This window comes from Palaemon carinicauda, chromosome 7, assembly GCF_036898095.1.
Source record: "Palaemon carinicauda isolate YSFRI2023 chromosome 7, ASM3689809v2, whole genome shotgun sequence".
Classification (NCBI taxonomy): Eukaryota; Metazoa; Arthropoda; class Malacostraca; order Decapoda; family Palaemonidae; genus Palaemon; species Palaemon carinicauda.
The window spans coordinates 173454573-173462072 of record NC_090731.1 but is presented as its reverse complement, the minus strand read 5'-3'; the positions used below and the strand labels follow the sequence as shown (position 1 = coordinate 173462072).

The window sequence follows — 7500 nt, the reverse complement described above, 5'->3', positions numbered from 1 at the left end:
TGGTTTTCTTTTACTTTCGTTCGGTTTTCCCTTGTGGGTTTCATTTCCTTTCGTTCGGTTTTTCCTTGTGATTTTCCGTTGTTGGTTTCATTTCCTTTCGTTCGGATTTTCCTTTGTGGGTTTCATAGTTTCCTTTCCATTTCGTTCGGTTTTCCCTTGTTTGTTTCATTTCCTTTCGTTCGGTTTCCCTTGTTGGTTTCTTTTACTTTCGTTCTGTTTTCCCATGTTGGTTTCATAGTTTCATTTCCTTTCGTTCGGTTTTCCCTCGTGGGTTTCATTTCCTTTCGTTCTGTTTTCCCTTGTTGGTTTCATTTCCTTTCGTTCGGGTTTCCCTTGTGGTTTTCTTTTACTTTCGTTCGGTTTTCCCTTGTGGGTTTCATTTCCTTTCGTTTAGTTTTCCCTTGTGATTTTCCGTTGTTGGTTTCATTTCCTTTCGTTCGGATTTTCCTTTGTGGGTTTCATAGTTTCCTTTCCATTCGTTCGGTTTTCCCTTGTTTGTTTCATTTCCTTTCGTTCAATTTCCCTTGTTGGTTTCATTTACTTTCGTTCTGTTTTCCCATGTTGGTTTCATAGTTTCATTTCCTTTCGTTCTGTTTTCCCATGTTGGTTTCATAGTTTCATTTCCTTTCGTTTGGTTTTCCCTTTTGGGTTTCATTTGCTTTCGTTCTGTTTTCCCCTGTTGGTTTTATTTCATTTTGTTCGGTTTTCCCTTGTTGGTTTCATTTCCTTTCGTTCGGGTTTCCCTTGTTAGTTTCATTTCCTTTCGTTCGGTTTTCCCTTGTTGGTTTCATTTCCTTTCGTTCGGTTTTCCTTTGTGGGTTTCATAGTTTCCTTTCCTTTCGTTCGTTTTTCCTTTTTGTGTTTCATTTCCTTTCGTTCAGTTTCCCCTTGTTTCATTTCTCTTCGTTCGGTTTTCCCTTGTTGGTTTCATTTCCTTTCGTTCGGTTTTCCTTTGTGGGTTTCATAGTTTCCTTTCCTTTCGTTCGTTTTTCCTTTTTGTGTTTCATTTCCTTTCGTTCGGTTTCCCCTTGTTTCATTTCTCTTCGTTCGGTTTTCCCTTATGAGTTTCATTTCCATTCGTTCGGTTTTTCCTTGTTTCATTTCTTTTCGTTCGGTTTCCTCTTGTGAGTTTCATTTCCTTTCGTTCGATTTTCCCATGTGATTTTCATAGTTTCCTTTCCTTTCGGTCGGTTTTCCCTCGTGGGTTTCATTTCCTTTCGTTCGGTTTTCCATTGTGGGTTTCATAGTTTCCTTTCCATTCGTTCTGTTTTCCCTCGTGGGTTTCATTTCCTTTCGTTCTGTTTTCCCTTGTGGGTTTCATTTCCTTTCGTTTGGTTTTCACTAGTGTGTTTCATTTACTTTCGTTCGGTTTTCCCTCGTGGGTTTCATTTCCTTTCGTTCGGTTTTCCCTTGTGAGTTTCCTTTCCTTTCTGGCGTTTTGCCGGACTGGAGTTCGAGTCCCACTTATACTCGATAGTTTCATGTAGTGTCTGCAACCTAACCATCCATGTGAGGTGAAGATTTGGAGTTTGGAGGAGCCTATAGGTCTACCTGCTGAGTCATCAGCAGCCATTACCTGGTCCTCATTGGTCCTAGCTTGGGTGGAGAGGGGGTTGGGCGTTGATCATATGTATATATGGTCAATCTCTAGGGCAATGTCACTGTGCCTTACCAATGCCATTCATGAGTTACATTTAAATCTTAGTTTGATTCTGATATAAGAGGCAGACCAAGGTTTTTGTTTTTTTAAGTCAATTTTGGTTTTCGTTTCCAGTGATACTCAAAGGCACATCACATACACACGCACACCTCTCTCTCTCTCTCTCTCTCTCTCTCTCTCTCTCTCTCTCTCTATATATATATATATATATATATATATGTGTGTGTGTGTGTGTGTGTGGATCAATACGTTCAGAAGGAAAAAGATACGGTCGAAGAGATGATTGATTGGAGGGCAAAAAAAAAAAAAAAAAAAAAAAAGAAAAAAAAGGAGAGAGATAACGAGGAAATTGTGAAGATTCCTCGCTTCGCTGGGAAATATATTTCCCATTTCTCTTACCTTTTCGTGGAGATACTTATTTTTAGAAATATATTAATACGGGAGAAATAAATTGTAAATATATCGTTCTTTTGTAATTATGATAATAACAAAATTAACTAGAGGGTCACTCAGTAGAGCGTAGACCTCCGCCACGGCAGCTTATTTCTCAACCTTTTTTTGAAGGAAATATATTAATACGGGAGAAATAAATTGTAAATATATCGTTCTTTTGTAATTATGATAATAACAAAATTAACTAGAGGGGTACTCAGTAGAGTGCAGACCTCCGCCGTGGCAGCTTATTTCTCGACCTTTTTTTTGAAGGAAATATACGGGAGAAATAAATTGTAAATATATCTTCCTTTTGTAATTATAATAACAAAATTAACTAGAGGGGCACTCAGTCGAGCGCAGACCTCTGCCGTGGCAGCTTATTTCTCAACCTTTCTTTCTTAAGGAAATATATTAAGACGGGAGAAACAAATTGTAGTAAATATATCGTTCTTTTGTAATTATCATAATAACATGAAATATATTTTCAAAAGGGGCACTCAGTAGAGCGCAGACCTCCGCCGTGGCAGCTTATTTCTCAACCTTTTTTTTTGAAGGAAATATATTAATACGGGAGAGATAAATTGTAAATATATCATCCTTTTGTAATTATAATAACAAAATTAACTAGAGGGGCACTCAGTCGAGCGCAGACCTCCGCCGTGGCAGCTTATTTCTCAACCTTTTTTTTTGAAGGAAATATATTAATACGGGAGAGATAAATTGTAAATATATCATCCTTTTGTAATTATAATAACAAAATTAACTAGAGGGGCACTCAGTCGAGCGCAGACCTCCGCCGTGGCAGCTTATTTCTCAGCCTTTTTTTTTAAGGAAATATATCAATACGGGAGAAATAAATTGTAAATATATCGTCCTTTTGTAAATATAATAATAACAACAATAACAAGAGGCGCACTCAGTAGAGCGCAGACCTCCGCCGTGGCAGCTTATTTCTCAACCTTTTTTTTTGGGAAGGAAATATATTAATACGGGAGAAATCAATTGTAAATATATCTTCCTTTTGTAATTATGATAATAACAGCAATAGCTAGAGGGTCACTCAGCAGAGCGCAGACCTCCGCCGTGGCAGCTTATTTCTCAACCTTTTTTTGATGGAAATATATTAATACGGGAGAAATAAATTGTAGTAAATATATCGTTCTTTTCGTAATTATAATAACAACAACAACTAGAGGGTCACTCAGTAGAACGCAGACCTCCGCCGTGGCAGCTTATTTCTCGACCAAACATACTAGGTTGGTGACCTGTGAGGGAACAGACGAAAATCTCCCACCATCACCAATTTGCACTGATAGTGTGGAGATGAAAATGTCCAAACCCTACATATGACTAAGGACTTTGAGGCCTTTGTCCTGCAGTGGACTAGAAACGGTCACATTTGTTGTTGTTGTTGTTATTATTGTTGTTGTTGTTGTTGATGTTGTTGTTGTTGTTGATGTTGATGTTGTTGTTGTTGTTGTTGATGTATAAAAAGCAATATTTCTAATTCCAAGTCTCTTCTTAGGATGGACGGAGGTCAATTCAGGTCAGCCGCCAGAGAAATGGCCGACTACATCACCAATTATCTGGAAAATATCAGAGAAAGGTAAGGTCCCCTTTTACGTTTATATATATATATATATATATATATATATATATATATATATATATATATATATATATATATATATATATATACATACATATATATATATACAGTATATATATATATATATATATATATATATATATATATATTGTATATATATATATATATATATTATATATAGATAGATAGATAGATAGATAGATAGATAAGGTATATCTTAATTTGTGTGTCTATTTAAAAGACCCTCTATGGATGAAACTATTTAAATTGCATCAATATTACTATTTTTTTTCATTTATGTACATATAAAACTGGAAAATATTTGAGAAAGGTAAGGTCCCCTTTTTACGTTTATATCTACAGTATATAGATAGGGTATATCTCAATTTCTGTCTTTATTTAAAAGACTCTCTATGGATGAAACTATTTAAATTGCATCAATATTACTATTTTTTTTATTTATGTATATATAAAATTGGAAAATATCAGAGAAAGGTAAGGTCCCCTTTTTACGTTTATATCTATATAGATAATGTATATCTCAATTTGTCTTTATTTAAAATACCCTCTATGGATGAAACCATTGAAATTGCATCACCATTACTATTTTTTTTTATTTATGTACATATAAAACTGGAAAATATCAGAGAAAGGTAAGATCCCTTTTTTACGTTTATATAGATAGGGTATATCTCAATTTCTGTCTTTATTTAAAATACCCTCTAAGGATGAAACCATTTAAATTGCATTACTATTACTGTTTTTATTCATATACATATAAAACAAAGTAAAATTAACCAAAATACAGTATTTTCCTGCAGACGTAAATGAAGAAATCTTTGATGATTTTAGGGCCATATCTCAGTTTCTGTCTTTATTTAAAATACCCTCTATGAATGAAACCATTTAATTGCATTACTATTACTATTTTTTTTATATACATATAAAACAAAGTAAAATGAACCAAAATACAGTATTTTCCTGCTGACATAAATGAAGAAATCTATTGACGATTTTAGGGCCAAACACAGAGACAGGTTGTGTGAGCTTTCTAGATCAGTTTTGCTGTTCAGTCAACCTTCTGATATTTCCAACTGATAAATAAACAGTCTTATATTCCTGGTATTGTACAAACTAATTTATCTAAGCCTCAGTCCAGCTAGAAATTAATAGACGAAGATTGCTTAACCATATAGACTTCTGCAAATGCCATAGCCTCTGTACCATGGTCTTCCACTGTCTGGGGTTAGAGTTCTCTCGCTTAAGGGTACACTCGGGCACACTATTCTATCTAATTGCTCTTCTTGATTTGTTAAAGTTTTAATAGTTTAAATAGGAAATATTTATTTTAATGTTTCTGTTCTTAAAATGTTTTATTTTTACTTGTTTCCTTTCCTCACTGGGCTATTTTCCCTATTGGGGCCCCTGGGTTTATAGCATTCTGCTTTTCCAACTAGGGTTGTAGCTTAGCAGGTAATAATAATAATAATAATAATAATAATAATAATAATAATAATAATAATAATAATAATAATAATCATCCTGCAAAAGTCAAGTTAGACTTTAACACCAATCTTTAATCAATCCATATCAAGGTTGGGACTGTCAGTCGTGATTTGACGATTATTGTATATAGAAATACTATAATAAATACCTTGAATATAGACATCCATCATGCCTACAGTAAACAATATTACACTTAAGTGTTACGTGCCATGTAAATAATTTGAATTTCACTTACAGTTCTGTAAGTGACCAGCAGTTATGGAATTATTAGGTTCTGTTTGCTTGATGTTTTACAGGGTAGTGGTATGCACTTTTTATATGGTAGTCTGTGTGATTTGATTATGGCACCAACTATAATAAAGTACAGTTCCAGAGTATGTAACATTCATGGTGTTTAGCACCCATGACATAAATTGAAGGCCATAACAGAGAACTTCTTTGTCATAATTTTTTTCACTTTTAAATAGCTACAAAATTAAATGCCTTAACAGAGAACTTCTTTGCCATAATTTTTTTCACTTTTAAATAGCTACAAAATTAAATGCCTTAACAGAGAACATCTTTGCCATAATTTTTTTCACTTTTAAATAGCTATTAATTTTTTCTTATTAGATAATAACATTTATATTAATGATAATCCTTTGAAAATATATACTTGTGTTGGTTAGGAGAGAGAGAGATGAGAGTGAGAGATAGAGAGAGAGAAGAGAGAGAGAGAGAGAGAGAGAGAGAGAGAGAGAGAGAGAGAGAGAGAGAGACTAACCCAGAACTTCTTTGCCATAATTTTTTCACTCTTAAATAGCTATTAAATTTTTTCCTATTAGATAATAACAATTATGTTCATGACAGTCCTTTGAAAATATATGCTTGTTTTGGGTTAGAGAGAGGAGAGAGAGAGAGAGAGAGAGAGAGATGAGAGAGAGAGCGAGAGGAGAGAGAGAGAGAGACTAACCCAGAACTTCTTTGCCATAATTTTTTTCCCTTTTAAATAGCTATTAATTTTTTCCTATTAGATAATAACAATTATGTTAATGACAGTCCTTTGAAAATATATACTTGTGTTGGTAGTAGGAGAGAGAGAGTGAGGAGCTGAGAGATGAGAACGAGAGAAAGAGAGAGAGAGAGGAGAAGAGAGAGAGAGAGAGAGAGAGAGACTAACCCAGAACTTCTTTGCCATAATTTTTTTTCACTTAAATTGCCATTCATTTTTTTTTTATTAGATGGATAATAATTCTATGAATGACACTCCTTTTAAAAATATATGCTTGTGTTGGTGAGAGAGAGAGAGAGAGAGAGAGAGGAGAGAGAGGAGAGAGGAGAGAGAGAGAGAGACCTAACCCAGAACTTCTTTGCCATATTTTTTTTTCACTTTTAAATTAGCCTTTCATTTTTTTTTTATGGAATGATAACAATTATATGAATGACAATCCTTTGAAAATATATGCTTGTGTTGGTTAGAGAGAGAGAGAGAGAGAGATGAGAGAAGAGAGGAGAGGAGAGGAGAGAGAGAGAAGAGAGAGAGAGAGAGAGGAGATCTTATTAATACCCCATAGCTCTCTCTGCTTTATTTCAGGCGTGTCTTGCCCGAAGTTGAACCTGGCTATCTGCGTCCTCTGATTCCTGAAGAGGCTCCGAAACGCCGGATTCTTGGGAGGACGTTATGAAGGACGTTAGAGAGAGTTCATAATGCCCGGGGTAAGGACTATAGGATGTCCCTTGATGCTTCATATTATCCTTCTTTAAGTTCATTCATTCTCAATTTGGATATCTGATTTTAAAGTTGCAGACGTAGCTATGGCAGTGTTTGGTTCCCCGTGGTCTCTTATTGTGTACAGTTAAGAAACAGTGTCTTAATGAGGTATTTAAGGCAAGGGAAAGATGACAATGTCCTAGAAACTGACCATATACTGTATACTGTACATTTGATTAGCACCCAAGCTCCCTATCCACCCAAGTTAGGACCAGGGAGGGCCAAGCAATGGCTGCTCATGACTCGCCAGTTATACCTACAGGCTTCCCCTCCCAATCCTTAGCTCACAAGAAACTAGCTTCAGCCTGTCTCGAACCTAGTCCAGAATATCACCAGGCAGGGATGTTTCCTATAGGCCCACCACAATCCTAATTGTGTAAATATGGTATAAATATTATTTTTTTATAAGGAATTTATATTTAAAGGTACATAGAACTTCAAAAGTTCAAAGTTGGAGCAAATGCTTTTTTGTTGACCAGGCGACATGAGTCTTTTTATAGTTTATTTATGACATATTTGTTTTTGATGTTGTTGATAGTT

The 7500-nt window shown here is 34.9% G+C and overlaps 1 pseudogene; it reads left to right on the top strand.

Moving 5' to 3' along the window:
- The window catches only part of LOC137644665 (aromatic-L-amino-acid decarboxylase-like), a 48822-nt pseudogene that overhangs the window by 9852 nt on the left and 31470 nt on the right, over nt 1-7500 (top strand).